The 14,799-nt window shown below is 40.6% G+C and overlaps 1 long non-coding RNA gene across 2 annotated transcripts in view; it reads left to right on the forward strand.

Annotated features, from left to right (window-relative positions):
• The window catches only part of LOC142659258 (uncharacterized), a 139,047-nt gene extending 132,217 nt beyond the window's left edge, over positions 1 to 6,830 (forward strand). The window contains exons 1-4 of one of the 2 annotated variants that reach the window (XR_012850293.1): positions 787 to 890; positions 987 to 1,071; positions 6,009 to 6,066; positions 6,752 to 6,830. This is a non-coding gene — a long non-coding RNA (uncharacterized LOC142659258). Of the gene's footprint in view, positions 1 to 786; positions 891 to 986; positions 1,072 to 6,008; positions 6,067 to 6,751 lie in introns of those variants that run through there. The other variant, XR_012850294.1, reaches the window with a different exon arrangement.
• The last annotated feature ends 7,969 nt before the right edge of the window (positions 6,831 to 14,799 follow it).

Consider the following 14,799-nt stretch of genomic DNA (forward strand, 5'->3'; position numbering starts at 1 on the left):
GGCAAACATCTGCCCATTCATTTGAATGGGTTTGCCGGCGTACTGTGCAGACGACCTGTTATTTACGCGTCGTCGTTTGACAGCTGTCAAACGACGACGCGTAAAAATACAGCCTCGTCAAAAGAAGTGCAGGACACTTCTTTGGACGTTTTTGGAGCTGTTTTCTCATAGACTCCAATGAAAACAGCTCCAAAAACGGACGTAAAAAACGCCGCGAAAACGGCGCGAAAACGCCGCGAAAAATGCGAGTTGGTAAAAAAAAGTCTGAAAAGCAGGGTCTGTTTTCCCTTGAAAACAGCTCTGGATTTTCAGACGTTTTGGTTGACTACGTGTGAACATACCCTCATTAACTTATAATTAACATAGAAAAATTTACTTTTTGAACATTGTAAAAATATACAAAAATTGTTTCGAAAGATATTAATATTAAATAAAAATCACATTTCGAATTTTTGCAAATTCTAAAAGGGCTGCTCTTTCCGAAAAGGAAAAAGCTTGACTAGTTTTGCCTGAACAAAAAAAAAAAAGGTGGGGAGAAAAAAAAGTTCATCAGCAGTGTAGAAATACCGGATTTTCAAGCTGTAGAAAGTCTGCAGCCCGTGTGCTCACAAGGATGGCTCATTAATCACTCTGCACTTCCACAGAAAGAAAGCCCCTGCACCGCATTGGCCAATCACAGAGCTGTTACCACAGGGACGACCTTTACCCTTGAGAGGCTTCATAGATTTTTTTTTTATTTCTGTTTTTTTCCGGGAATCATTGGCAGGCTCAGATGTGAGAGAGAGAAAGGAGGAGGAGGATGATTATGAAAATAACAAGAAGAATCGCTGTGCCACAACCGATCGCAAGAACGCAATGAAAAATACTAATAAAATAACACAGAAAAGAACGTAAATGTTACCAAAGCTCTCTGGCGTACACAGAAAATTTTAGATTCTTTTTTAATGTATTTATTTTTATGTTTTTGTTTTTTTCCGGCATGTTAGAGATGGTACAACAATCCGACGTGGATGGAGGAAAAAAAGAATGCATCGATCAATGTGCCCCTGTGGGATAAAATTAAAAAAAAAGGTCAAAAGATGCAACGACGGTTTTTAAAGACCAGGAAGGCTTATAAAAACAACATAGAAGCGAGAAATTCTCTGGGTTTGTTATGGTGACGGGGAGATGGCGAGCTTAAATAGGGTTAAAAATGTGGACTAAATTCTTATATGTAACGTATTAAATTATATATATATATATATATATATATATATATATAGTGTATGTATGTATATATATATATATATATATATATATATATATATAAAATCAATCATATGTCACTGTTAATAGCATTAGGCAATTCAAATCCGCATACAGTTGCAATTTACACTGCAAAATTTGAGAATATGCACCAAAAATATATTTAAAAAAAACTATATATATATTTTAGTATTTTTGCCTTTTAGAAAAATAATAAACTTCCTGCTGCATCCTGACCAATCACGGCCACTGGAGTAATGTATCAACTATAGTGACCTTACTAAAGCGGGTCATGAGTGGCCGGCCTGCCCACATGGTGTGGCGTCCCTATGGACGGCACATCATCACATAGATAGGTAAACAGAGATATTCGTACAGTGGCAGCGAGAGAACGACGAGTTTATTATTTTTGCATTTTGGGCAGAGTCATTTTTTTTTACCCTCGAAATACACCTTTAATTACAGTACAGGTCCCCCATAATAAAATTCACTGTAAACTCACATTTTTATCATGTCCTTGCACCAAGAAGAGAAATCTCCTAGCAGAGCTGGCCCTAGGTTGAATAGTGCCCTGTGTAGTACCCTCCTTATAATGCACGATTTACTAGCCAATTAAGACAATCATACATCATTCACGTAAACATACCAATGCTGTAAGATGCCCAAATAACATTTGCCTTCATAACACTATCCAATCAATAAACTAGGTAATGTAGCGGCATCCTGTGCTGCTGCCTTTCCATAGGTTTGTGCATTAAGTCTGGAATTGGAGATGCAGGTTCCAGATGGCCAGGCCAATAAGGGCCAGTGGCGCCCCCTTCAGTATTGACAGGTGATGCACCTTTTTGACTGCACTGGTTGCACACCCCTAACTATTGTTCCTAGTTTTGTAAGATAAAGTCTGACCACATCAACAATAGAGTTCTCCAGAGCTCAGTTTTTTCATAATAGGTTGCTATTCCTACTTTTTCCTGTGGGGATGCTGTAGGCAAAATGGTCAGAATCTTCATCAGTTATAAACTGATCATGATGAAAATCCTGTGATAGACTTACACCATGTAAAACTAAACATCCACTTTAGTAAAATAATATTATGTGTAAAAGTCCAAAAACAATATTTTTACTTCATGAATCGCTTATCTTACCATATTTTTATAGCAAGCTATGACCTCCATTAATATGTAAATTGGCATTTGTATAGCTAGCTCCCAAAGTTTACATGTGGACTGCTATGTTGGTATTTGTACCTCAGAATAGGAATGACTATCTCTTTTCAAGTAGACATGGGGGGAGTAATATACACAAAAATGACTGGCATGGAGGGAGAAGGAGAGAGCGTGGGAAGTATCTTTATGTGCTTGTATGTAGATGGGTGACTGGGTGACCAAAGTCATCGCTCTATAGCCTACAAAATGGCTGACAATAGTTGAAACTTACTGTGGCCATAAGGAAAATCAGCCTTGGCACACTAGATGCTATTCCAACAAGGTAAATACTAAAGGAAGAGAAACATTCACGAGCACAATGCAAGTTTTAATATTCCGCTAAGATATGCATTAATATTATCTTTTTTTTCTCACCGTGATGGCTACAATCTAGAAATAACATAATATGATGATAATTAGGCACGTGGTGTAATTTTGCAGTGTATATACTTACTCCAGCAGGACTGTTATTATACTTAGACCTTGTTTCTCAGCTATATGATACTGCCAGCACTATAGGGGAAATCTATGCCAAGAACAATAACTGTGTATTGATGTAAACATATACTGTATATTTAGACAGAATTTTCACCAGTTTCTACATTATAAAATATAAAGGGTTTGCCCGGTTTAGAAAACCCATTTCCAAAAACCCAATAAGGGAGTTAATATAGGTGAGATTCCCAGAATTCAGTGTGGCTGCAAAGAGAGTCTCTTGCTCTAGAGGACCCGGTACATATGAACAGTACAAGGACAGACCATTGGGTTTGATGGAAACTGTGTAATTCTTAATTTCACCTGTAGAGGTGCTGCAGGAAAATGTTGTACTTGCCAGGTTCTCTTCACAGATTACAGCTAATTTCTAGATCTCCAGCAGTGGGACACAATGTGATTAGCTTTTATTTAGAGACCATTCTAACAAAGCCAGTGCTGTGGCTATAGGGGTCTCAGTGGTTGCAGTAGCTTGTGTGCTGTAGGGGCGTCTGGAAGTAAAGAGAAGCCGGGAGCAAGGAGAGGTAACTAAATAGAGGGGTCTGGCCTGGGGGTCTGAATTTATTTTTTGGTCTGGTCTGAGGACTAAATTTATTTGGTGGTCTGGTTTGGGGCCGGCACTTTCTAGTCACACCGCTCTGCTATGTTATGTATAGTCTTTGTTCACCTATGAGCATTTTCCCTCAAAAAACAATAAATCGCCAATAAATATGAGTCCATAATAAATATGAGTCCCTAATAATATGAGTCCTTAATAATATGAGTCCATAATAAATATGAGTCCTTAATAAATATGAGTATCTTCTGTCTGATTGAAAATTCAGTTCCTTAGTTCTATCTGGTTTCAGAGACGTAAGTTGAAACTCCTGGGCCCCAATCTCAAAATCTGTAGCCGGGTCCCTCCCAACTACCATACATCATTTATTATACTAGTGTCTTCTAATGTAGATAGGACTCTGGGCACCCTCAGAGCCTGGATGTGACTGTTACCACTGCATCTCCTACAGCTACACCCCTTACTGGTTTTGGGAACCCACCATCACAACCAATATGGTCACCATTACAGTTGCACAGGGTATGTCGCTGAGCTTTTTTTATGGCAAATTTTTCTACTTACGCAGTGATATTATCCCCCATCTTCTACCCCTGCAAGATAGGATACCTGAAAATGTATTGGTGTTTTGAGGGGGTCTGCAGGTATGCTAAGCCAACTTTGCAATTCATCATTCATCAGGATGGGTTGAAGTTTACAGGAGAACATCGCTTAGTGACCTGGTGGCTTCACTGCATTGTAGCTGCAAGGAAATCGGGACTTTAACAGGTTTTTCCCATCTAAGAAAATTATGGCACATCCACAGGATATGCCATAAATGTCTGATAGGTGAGGGTCCCACACCTATGTCAACAATGGGTGCTGCATCCTGGTGGAGAATGAAAGGAAAGGTGGCCACGCGGTTCCCTCCATTCTGTTCTATGGGAGTTATGGCAACAGTTGAACAAGTCATCCACCTCTCCATTCATTCTCAGCCTGCATACGCCGGTCGCCGGCTACCTCACCAGTTGGAACCGGGTCTGGAGACTTACATTTTTCATAGGTGTAGGTCCCATAAATGTCTAAGATGGTAATTACCCCTGATGACCACAATAGATTATGATGGTCACCAAAACGTTACCTTCCAATGGAAGCACAATGAAGCAGCCTAAGGTCTTATCTTATTCTGGACATATTAGTATCTCCAGCTTTTTGGAAAGGGCAATTTTAAAAAATTGAAAGACATAATAGGAAGCAATAACATGGTTGGAAACATTGACAAAGTCATGAATGTGTCACGAAGAAACTTGTAGACCCAAACACAAGACAGGTCATTCTTGAGCACCACCATTGACCTGGTCACCAAAAGTCAAAGTTGATTCGATAGTCTAGAATATTAAGTGATCAGTCACCTTGCAAGGCATTAAATTAAAAAAATTTGGTCTCTGAGCCAAGATCTTAGGGACGAGCCATGTATGGGGAGAATGTCTTGTTTTGCACACGCTTGTCTACAAAGTTGAATCCACGAAGGAGCTGTGTACATAGAGATCAATATATGTGACTTGCCCATAGAATCATTCTTAGAGGCGAGGATAGAAAAACACACAAGGTGCCCATTTGGACTGGTCTCTAAGATCTTTTAAATACAGTACCATGCATTGAACATTAAATACTAAGCCTATACAAACCCTTCAAGCGATCTCCAGAAAGAAAAATTGTAATAAAGTATGGAATAGGCCTAACTAGTGCTCAAAACTAGACATACAGTGTTGGACTGGCCCACCAGAGTACCAGAGGATCCTCTGGTGGGCCCAGGCACTGACACAATAATGGGCCCCAAAGGTCCAGCAACAGGCAACTACCTTTTGGAGTTGACTCTGGAGCATATCACTTGCCACTAGCCATACATATACAGTTGTGAGTGTGGAGCCTCGATCCTCTACATGGCTGGCCACCAATGCCGATTCTGCAGCAATTTCTTTTTGTCCTCTGCAAAAATTAGTTTGGTGGCAGCTGCCCGCGCTGCCCGCATTGTGCAGAGAACAATAAGTAGGTCGCTTGAGAGCCCCATATGCATAGTGATGGGGATATTTCAAGCTAGGAAGCCATCTGCACTAAAGAGGCAATATCGGGGGTTGCCCATACATGTTTAAATAATGTAAAGTGAAGCACGAAAAGGAGAAATCACTTCCAAATATGGACAGCTTAAAAGGGATTGTCTACTTTAGACAATCCCTTTTTGTTGGAAGGATCCTTTAAAAATTAGCTGATCTCAGGGTATCCCACTGCACAGTTCCTCACCGATCAGCTGTTATCTGAAGGGCAACAAGTATTCAATACCCCTGCAGCGCCACCACAGGGGAAATTAAGCATTACATGCTGCCCATTGAAATCAATGGGCTGCTCGTGTGATGCACAGACATGCCAGGTCCTCCAGAGAGACTTTGTAGTGTTAAAGAGTAAATGCAAATTGTCTCCCGTAATTGTGGTTGTCACCTGGTGGTTGTTATTCATTTTTTTTTTTCTCTTCACAGAAAATGGATAATGGATTTGCAAATTGAGAAGAGTGGTCAACCACGGCATGGAAACCTGGTGGGTAGATTTTCATTTGTATTACACAAGAATAAGGTCACTTTGAACGGTATAAATGGGGGTAACCTGCTGTGGCCACTTTGCATGTCTGTCTCACCATCATGTCTTTCTATTAAGGAGTTGACAATGAATAGATATGATAACAGGGGTGTGAACTCGTTTGCATAATACACATCCAAATTGGCTCCATGACATGACCAGATTACTGTCAATGAGGGATCTTATCATGTCAAATTCATCAGGACAGTCCTCAAAGCATCACGATATTCTTCTATATTTTTGTGAAAATTATGTGAACATTATGTCGGCATGCATTGTATTTTACATGTTGATACAATGTATCATGTACATGCATGTATAAAAAAATTAATATATATATATATATATATATATATATATATATACACACACATACACTGTATATTCCTAATATAAACAAATAATGAGAATTTTACACGGAATCTAACAGCTTCCAGTTTAAAGGATTCATCATAGGGATAACAGGGTTGTCTGTTTCATCCCCCTCTGTAGAGAAAATCATGGCATGTGGAAGAAATATATTTACATATATATATATATATATATATATATATATATATATATATATATAATGGACTGGGAATCATTTATAACAAAAGCTGGGTTCCGATTAAGCAGCCGGATTTATAGTCTTTACTTCTTCCAGAAACTGCGCCACTCTTGACCATCGGCTGACTCTGGTATTGCAGCTCAAGTGAGGCATGTTTTTCTAATTTCATACTAACCCTTTAACAAAGTAAAAAACAAAAACTATTTTGATCAAATTAAAAATACAATCCGTGTTTTTGAGTAAATTTTTCTGTGAAAATTTTTACAAACAAAGCAAAATTCAATTTCCATTCTATTTATGGCGTTAAGATATATGAAATTGTATTGTTAGCCTCACTGGAAGTCATATCCACATCTTCATAGTTAAATAATTACCGAGTATTCCATACTCCAGTGATGACCATCTTCCTCTTTGGGTCTTCTGTACCTGAAAATGGTGATAGTGGGTATCTATACACACCACCAGCTCTTAACTACTATAGCAACGAGTACAGTTTGAGATCCAGAGGAACATGAAGATCCGTCCGTGTCCTCCTCTGTCTTGATTGTTGGCGTCTCGAACATATTTCAGCTTTTGTTTAGTAGCTATAGGCTGGTTTCAGATGGCCTAGGGTTCCATATTGATCTATGAGGGGTCCGGGTAAATGTGGACGCTCCGAGGCATAACCTAGAAGCTTCTATGTGAAATCTGTATCAGGCCGTTCCATCTATCGTGGCATTTATAATACTGGTGTCTTATGTGGCAGAGCGGCCTTTGCCCCGCCTCAGTCATCGGGATGTGGGTGCACCCCTATAGCTAAAATAAGGTCGTAAGAAAACCGGCATAATTCCTGTTTTCTTTGCCTGGGTGTTTAGGTAAAGAAGTACAGCTATTGAATACACATTGCGACTCTATATCCCATCAAAGATTTGCATTGCACCAGTCCTCTACCATCTTGAGAGTCTAGTGGGCTCCAACATCCACCCTCCCTACCGAGGCCGGTTCTTCTGATCCACTCCCGGTCCAGAATTTTTTAATTATTTCTATGATAGTCATTATTAATATGGATAGTGTATACTCTATTAACCCTATATATGTCTCAAACACACAAAAATAGTTCTAGACATGTATTTGTCCAAAAAATAAATGTTATTCTTCCATAAATATGGATATCCCCCAGAACCCACACAAATATACATACATATTAAAACATATTTCAAATAAATCACACTAAGACCACCAGCGAGATACCAGCATAACCATAGAGGTATATTACATGCAAAATGTGAAACAGGCAAATAATGAAAGCATGTGCTGCGCCTCTATCCCAAATCCCCCCAACACAATCCACAGTCTATACAATAATACACTGCTCACAGTATAGTACATATATAGGTGAGGGACGTGAAATAAGTTCAATTATCTGTAGCTGGCATGATGGCTGTCAGTGGTCTCAGGAAAACACCTCGACGCGCGTTTCGCACCCTTCGTCAGGAGTGACAGTGTATTGGAACTAGATTTAAATATAGTACCCTGTGTATCGGTGACCAATGGCCTCATAGCGGTTGATGAATCCGATTCACATGTGCCATCCACGTCATGGGCGTCAGTGCTATGGCAGAGGAATATTCATCATAAGCATTTCCGCCCACACTCTGACAGCTTCTGGCACAGCATGTTGAAGGAATCCGTCAGGCGCATGCGCACTTCACCAGTAGATGTCTAGATAATATCAATTATTTTGAACACAGGTATGTGGACTACCAAATCTCATAATCATTTCTAATAATTATTTGTAATATTTGAATGTGAGCTCAAGGGTTCCCAACAGCCATCAGTCCATATGCAGCGGACATATAACGGAACAATTAAACAGCATGTGTACACTTAAGTACTATATCGCATACATTTGAATACGTTTATTATTGTTTCCGAGCATAGGTAGGCATGATATATCCGTATTAAGACCACGTTAGCAGTCCACATATTTCAAACATATAATAATGAACATGCATCCCTATACGTATGTATGTGCATCCCCGAGGGGAATCATATAGAGAAGACCACCACCACTGCCCCACACCGGTGGTGGAAATTCTCCACCTGGACCCCCCACACATCGCACACTACATTAATCCATAGTATGAAACCACTACATAAATATGAACACACACATTTATCCTGATACATATATATGCGCACATACATGGAAAGGACCACATAGAGAAGACCACCACTGCCCCGCACCGGCGGTAGGAATCCTCGACCCAGACCCCCCACGCATCAAATATTATCCACTGCATAATTGCGTACTATAGAACCACTACAAGAGTGTAAGCATATACATACAAACAAGTTTGAATGAGGTCGAGGAGCGTATGGGGCAGACCAGCACCCACGCCCCGCACGGATAGTGGAAATCCCCCGCACACACCCCAACCAAAAAATTCATTAATTGTATTATATTTAGATATGTTGTATTTAAATATGAAGCGAAAATAGGGACTAGTATCAAAGATACCCCATTACTATTGAGTAGTGATAAAGTGTAAAGTGACCTACAATATATCTAAGGTGAAAAACACTTATACCATTTACTAGAATTATGAAAAATCATTTTATATTTAAGATATGTAGATTGTGGGAACACCCACAAATCGACATAAAGATAACCGTGATATTACCAATTGTGATATATGCCCATCACATGGCCCCTAAAATAGCTCTAGGACCTCCACCTCTCTTAAATGGACCGTTTTACAATCCTTTCCAGCTGAGAAGTGGTGGGGCGGGGCCACGTATCTGTGTGGCTCTCCCTTTTGAGTCCTTAGTGAGTCTCTGGATCGGTTGTCTCCATAAGTCCTAAAGACCAGTGAAGGGGGCCATGCCCATGAGTGATTACCACTTCTATATGTGGCTGTGATAGGGAGTCAGTTGGTTGGGATGTGGGCACCCACTAAAAATTTGCCCCGATACCCAACAAAGGGCCAAAATACAGTAGTTGGTCCTTCATTGATCTTGTGCTGCTAATCAACAACTAATGACAGGATGAGAATAATATTCCCCATGTAAATCAATGGCTCCGCACACTAACTTTGATATACTGCCCTGAAAACTGAGGGTGTAATATCATGTAGGATCAATAGCAGAAGTAATGGTCCATTAGAATTAAAAGGAAGATATAACATTACCCTTTATTGTAATGAATGCCTCCTTTTCTTCAGAAGTTGCAATGTGTGTTTACATATCACGCTACCAGTATTAATTATTATAGGCTTGTCCGATGCAATATCCCAGGGACCTTCATTCGGTGTGGAGGTATTCTTCTCCGGTAGACATCTCAAGGTTGGTCGTTGATCTGACAGCTCTTACATCTCTCTTAATGATAAAGCTACACCTAAGCAATAACATGGTTATGAGATCAAGCCTCTCAACACAACCTCTGAATCCTGTAAAACTCTTTGTATGTGTTTTGTATTATGCAAAATTAAATCCTTATACTATTATGTTTTCCTTTATATTTAATACAGGGCTCAGTGTGGGGGCTATAGGGCTATATGCATGGTCTACTGAGTAGTGACATCAGCATACAACAACAACTAATATGGCCCCTATTAAAGCTAATACAGGGGCGTAGCTGGGGGGGGGAAGGCGGGGCATGTGCCCTGGGCGCAACTAAAGGGGAAGGTGGGGGGGGCACCAGGGCCGCACTGTCCATTGCGGAAGTCCTTTGCCTTTCTGAGGGGGTGGCGACGCCACTGAAACCAGCCGCCACCATCCCTTCCTGCACTAAAGGCAAGTGAATGGCCAGGAACGTTCCATGCCTGGCCATTCAGCGCCTTTCAACGACTCAAGCGGCGAGATGACTTCTTTGTGCCGCTTGCGTCATTGAAAGGCGCTGATTGGTAAAGAAAAATGACTTGCCCTGTCAATCAGCACCTTTCAACAATGCAAACGGCGCGATGTCATTGCGCCGCTTGTGACGTTTAACCCAAGCAGCGATGCTCAGAAAAGAGCAGGTCTGCATTGCCACCGGACGGCGCAGGAATGTGATTAAGGCGAGTATATACAGTTGTTTTTTTTATCCTAATAAAAATGGGAGTGACATTATCTACAGGGGGGGGCTATATACAGGGGTGGGCTATATGTGGAGCACTATAAGGGGAGATATATGTGAGGCACTCTATACAGGGGGCTATATACAGGGGTGGGCTATATGTGGAGCACTATAGGGGGAGCTATATGTGAGGCACTATATACAGGAGTGGGCTATATGTGGAGCTCTATTTATAGGGGCAGATATATGCATGGCACTATCTACAGGGGTGGGCTATATGTTCGATACTATATACAGGGGTGGGCTATATCTACAGGAGGGCTATATACAGGGGTGTAGTATATATTGAGCACTATATATAGGGGGAGCTATATGTGAGGGACTATATGCAGCGGTGGGCTATATGTGGAGCACTATTTATAGGGGGAGATATATGTAGGGCACTATCTACAGAGATGGGCTATATGTTGGACACTATATACAGGGGGGGCTACATGTGGGGCACTATATACCGAGGGGTCTATCTAGGGCACTAACTACAGGGGTGGCTATATGTGGGCACGATCTACAATGGTGGCTATATGTAGGAGACTATCTACAGGGGGCTGTAGGTGCAGCACTTTCTACAGGGTCTCTATGGGGGTCACTACCTACAGGGGGATCCATGTAGGGCATCACAGGGGGCTCTATGGGGGCACTATCTACAGGGGGGCATAGGGTGTTTGTGGGGCACAGTGTATGGTGCTATTATAATTAGAGGTGCAGTGTATGGCACTATTACATTTAGTGGCACAGTGTCTGGCACCATGAGAACTTTATCTTTGTTTATAGGTTCAGAAATGTTTGAAAAGTGAGAAGCTGAAGATATCTGATTTTTGTTTTGTGAAACACCAACTCCAAGCATATCCTTACCATTGTTTGGACCATGCTTGGAGCTGTATACAATTTAGTACAAACATATACGGCAGGGGTTGCACTAAATTGAGCTGTATTTGTGCTGGTGTTGTATTTATTTACTGAGCTTGGTTCTGGTGCTGTATATATGTACTGAACTTCGTTCTGGTTCTTTATATATGTATTGAGCTTGGTTCTGCTGCTGTATACATGTACTGATCTTGGTTATGGCACTGTATATATGTACTGAGCTTAGTTATGGCACTGTATGTATGTACTGATCTTGGTTCTGATGCTGTATATATGTAATGAGCTTTGTTCTGGTGCTGTACATATGTAATGACCTTTGTTCTGGTGCTGTACATATGCAATGAGCTTTGTTCTGGTTCTGTACATATGTAATGAACTTGGTTCTGGTGTTGTATATATGTACTGATCTTTGTTCTGGTGCTGTATATATGTAATGAGCTTGGCTCTAATGTTGTATATATGTAATGAGCTTGGTTCTGTGCTGTATATATGTAAGGACCTCATGCACCCATCAGATTTTCATAACTTGAGTACGCTTTTCAACCCTTGCCACCTTTTAATATAGGGACAAGACCATCCTGGAATCTGGTTCCTTCCTCCAGGCGCCCCATATAAGCCTCATAGGCTGATTCTATCATGTGTACACCTACTGCCTATATACAACCCTCCTTCCCCCAAAGAACCGTCGGCAGAATACGTATCCTGTCCATTGAGAGAGGGTGAAGATAGTGCTATGCTGCTGACAACAACAGCCCATCTCCTCTCTCAATTGGCACCAGGTTGCCAGGAAGGACAGATGGAGGGTATTTGATTTCCCCATAATTATCCTATATTTACTGCAAAATGTATTGAAAATTTTAATAATGGCTATATATTATGGGATTGCTGCATATATAGATAGATATGGTCATATGAGATAGATAGATAGATAGATAGATGGGATCTAATTAATAAACCAATCTGATATAAAGAATTTTGAAACAAAACCGACAGACTAGTTGCTAGTCTGCCTAACAACCACAGACAACACATGCCTAGCAACCAGTCTTTCTCAGATTACTCAAATTTTCAGGCTCCAAAGTGGTTGTCACATCATAATGAACCAAAGCAAAGTCCTGCTAAATAAAGAGAGTCTCCTTCACTGGTGGACCCGACCCATTTATGTCTGGCATATAATATAAATGTCTGGCATGTAATACTAAAGTTTCCCTGAAGGGGAAGCCACATCTTTCTCTCATTCACTACCAGAGGTATAATTAGAAAATGCTGGGCAGGGTGGATGAGAAAAATCGTTCATCTGCCATAATAACCAAAATATTTTAAAGAAAATAGTAGATGTAAAAACTAGAAAAATAATATATTAACGTCTACCCCCACCCTATGTCCTATATGAAGCCCGTAAAAGGAAGTTCTCATTAAATTGCGAATTCCGGAAATGTCGGTGCATTGTACTGTGACTTTCCGGGCTGGCGCATGGTTCACCTTGACTAAACGTAATGCAAGCAGCACATATGAATTTTTGCTGGTTTCGTATTTTTTCCCCTATAAACAATTTTGCATATATTTAAATTCCACTACAGATTTTTCCCCTTTCTACTCTAAACCCAATATCAATCCTTACACTGAATAAATTACACAAATCAGTCTTTTTTTTTTTTTTTTTCTCTCGCACCCCCATCTATCAGAGTTTAAAGGCAAGTCAAGTCGAATGTACTTTGGAGCAGAAGACGTGGGGTTTAATGGAAATCTGCTCCTGACTGTGCGGTGCCACATTGAGCTAGGACAGGAGCTGCCGCATTTGCATACATATTAAACGAAAGCTGTAAAAATGCATACATGCAAACCACTCGGACGAGGCTCGCCTCAGTAACGCGCCTGCCGGGGAATCAATCTTCTTTTCTGTAAAAAGGAAGCCCACCATGCAAGGAAGAAAATAAAAACAGGCGTTCTCTGGGGATGGGATTGGATCGCTGGGTCGCCCCAATTTATGAATTCTATTTCTATATAATTCCTTATGATAATCCTATATCACAATATTACATTTATGATATGTAGAGAACACATTCTTTATGCTTATTAGTCCTAGTAACGTGAGCCATAATGCTGTATATTATATAGTCCATTATACGACAGTATATAATACCATATATGGTATTGTAGCGTAATAGCCAATAATTGAGGACAACCATAGACTTAACTATTTTAACTTTTCAATGATCCATTTAGGATCTTTTCATTAAAAGCGTCCCCTAACTTCTGAGTGTTGAATTTTCACCTTTTTTGAGTGTTGAATTTTCCTGCAGCACCACCACAGGGGAAATTAAGCATTACACCTTTACCATTAAAATCAATGAGCTGTCCATGTAATGCTCGGACATGTTGTGTCCTCCAGAACGAAAGACTCTCTTTGTATCAACTCTTAGGGTCCTAAATTGTGAATCCCTCTCAGAATTCCCTTATAGGTTATAGGAATATGGCTCTCAATAGGGCTGTCGTCCAGTTTTCTCACTCTTCTGAATGGCAAATATGACAGATTTGTCATTGAGGAGGTCTTGGTGCCAACCAATATGGTGGCTATTAGATTGCCCAGAAACAGATATACTGGGGGAAAATATTAAGGGAGAATGGCAATTACTTGATATTTCTTATACTGACAATCCAGTCGTTCTATTGTAAGGTTCTAGAAGACATCTCTCCATGTATAAAATATTTTAGGATAACCCTTCTGCAGACGAGAGAATAATGGGTTGTTAGTGGGGGCCCTTGTAGGGTAATTTGTGTACTGGGGCATACAGAGAAGTGAGAGGGCCCCCTTCTTTATGTTCACACCCCTATATTCAGACATAGAACTTATTTACTCTCATCCCTCCCTTTGGCGAAGAGAAGGGCCACGTGTCTGTTCGGCTTGTCCCCTTCCTTTTTTAGTAGCATTGTCGGGCCATGGAGAGGTTGAGCCCATTGCAGGTCCATGGGGTAGGAGAAGAAATCAAATGAATTGGAGCCCTTTGCTACATTGGGCCCTATAGCAGCTGCCTTGGCTGCCCATATGACATGTTCCCCTTTGTTGTGAAGACCTGCATACAGTGTTAAACGGAACTTCTTACAATAAAATAAAAATCCTATCGGTGGGCAGCATGTTAGAGAGCAGGGGGAGCTGAGCAGATTGATATATAGTTTTGTGGGG

This window comes from Rhinoderma darwinii, chromosome 8, assembly GCF_050947455.1.
Source record: "Rhinoderma darwinii isolate aRhiDar2 chromosome 8, aRhiDar2.hap1, whole genome shotgun sequence".
NCBI lineage: Eukaryota > Metazoa > Chordata > Amphibia > Anura > Rhinodermatidae > Rhinoderma > Rhinoderma darwinii.